The sequence below is a fragment of the Poecilia latipinna genome, unplaced genomic scaffold, assembly GCF_001443285.1.
Source record: "Poecilia latipinna isolate Pla-1442-1.1 unplaced genomic scaffold, P_latipinna-1.0 Scaffold6765, whole genome shotgun sequence".
In the NCBI taxonomy this organism is placed as follows: Eukaryota; Metazoa; Chordata; class Actinopteri; order Cyprinodontiformes; family Poeciliidae; genus Poecilia; species Poecilia latipinna.
In genome coordinates, this window is record NW_015119381.1 from 247 (window position 1) to 2,176 (window position 1,930).

Genomic DNA, 1,930 nt, shown 5'->3' on the forward strand with positions numbered 1-1,930 from the left:
GTGATTCTGCATGCATATTTCTGTTTATCTTACATTGAATCAAAGTTGATTCAACACTCATTTGACTGTGGATCTACATGCAGATTTGGGTTGATTTCATATTGAATGAAAGCTAAGGATTCATGTACATTTTTAGGTCTGATAGGTCTACATAAACATACCACTAAAAGTTTCTTCACTGGTGTTAAACACTATATTATTGGCAGAACATGAGTAAACTGTGTACAAAAGTTTAACATTGACAACATAGGTTTGATATAACATTTTATTAAAGAAAAGGGGGACAAATCTTTAAACATATTTGACTCCTTTTTGACTGTCAGAATAACAGTCTATTGTCCACAGAAGAACAGAGTCCATGAGGTTAAGCTTTGTACTGTATGAACTAGGGAAACAGTACAAGTTGTGGTAACCCCAGTTTGACTCTGGTTGGCGTCACTTTTATTCCTTGTGATGTCTTCCTCTCGTTCTGGCGTGTAATGAAGCCACCTCTTGACAGTTTTGCTGCAATCCTCAAGAGTCAGCTTTTGGTCAAACTGCAGAGCAACGACTGAAAAACACAAAAAAAAAAACATAAGGAAGGTCCAGTTAGAAAAATGATTTATAATTTATACAGAATAAACTTCCATCAAATAGCTGGTTTAATCTTCAATCAACTCCAAATATTTCCAAATAAGTTGATTAAATTCATTCAAAAATGTCCGTATGCTGATAAAGATCCCACACAAGTAATAATAGTCCAGTTCAGTTTAACCAGTTACCAATCCAAGAATCAACAGACTGAAGCAGTCATTAGCAGGTTTAGTTCAGTGTTTCACCTGCCTTACATGTTTTAAGTGTTTCCCTTCTGCCTCACCTGGATGGAATCTGTGGATGATTAACAACCTTCTGCACTTCTTGATGGCTCCAGACTGTCATGCAATCATCTAACTCAGTTGTTCTGGAACAGAGACACATCTAAGCACGTCCCTAAGCACATCATAATAAAAAGTTAAAAACAAGTGATTACTATCACAACAATTTAAAGCCCACCTGGAGCAGCCAGCCTTACACTTCCTTGTCCACCACATGCTCTCCCAGACCAAACAATAGGCCCCGCCCTATTTTAAAAACTCAAATCTCACAAAATCTCGCAGGATTTCATACTTAGGCCTGGAGTGGTGGGTAGGATGAAAATAATACAAAAGGAGACATGACCTCAATTATTAAAAATATCTGTTTTGCCCCAAAGTAAAATGAGTAGGTGATGAGGGGTGCAACAAACTGCACAGATTGCACAAAATGGTAAATCAACGTTGAATTATAGTCAGAATGGTTGGTTTTTGGTTGAGGTCGACAAATGATGGTGGATCAACCATCAAACAACCATCTAGCTCTAGCCAAGTAACTAACGTTGAAACTGTGTCATTGAATCAATGCTGTTTTGTGGTCAAATTTTAATAGTTGAAACACCAACATCGAATCCATTGTTTTTCAGCACTGGTCTTCAGGGCATATTGCCTTGCAAGTATTAGGCATTTCCATAATTAGGGACACATGACTTTAATTGATGGCTGACTAACAGGGTTTTGCTGAACTGAAAACATGCAGGTCAGTTTGATTGAGGACAAGGTTTGGGGAAAAACTAGTAATCTAAATGTTCAATCAATGTAAGCTGTTTTTCACACCCCTCTGCTTCCCTCTTCTTCTCCCTCTCCCATTCTAACCCCCGACCCCTCTCCCTCCACCTGCCAAAGACACACACACCCCTTTCCCTCCACCGCCCACCTCTCACCCCTCACCTGGCTCGTCTACCCCTCAACCTCCCTCCCCTTTTCTACTCTCCTCCTCTCCTCCTTTGGCTCCGGGTGAAACAACTTTTATTTTTTGTGAGGGTTATAATTTAAGCACTATGTATCGACAACATTGGGTTGAGATTCTGTCCTGTACA

General features: G+C 39.5%; 1 long non-coding RNA gene across 1 annotated transcript; it reads right to left on the reverse strand.

Moving 5' to 3' along the window:
- Positions 1–247: 247 nt before the first annotated feature.
- LOC106944062 (uncharacterized) lies at positions 248–1,224 on the reverse strand. Its single transcript, XR_001424095.1, has 2 exons — positions 857–1,224; positions 248–550 (listed from the first exon to the last, which is right to left on the reverse strand). It is a non-coding gene; the product is annotated as an uncharacterized LOC106944062 (long non-coding RNA).
- Between the last annotated feature and the right edge of the window lie 706 nt (positions 1,225–1,930).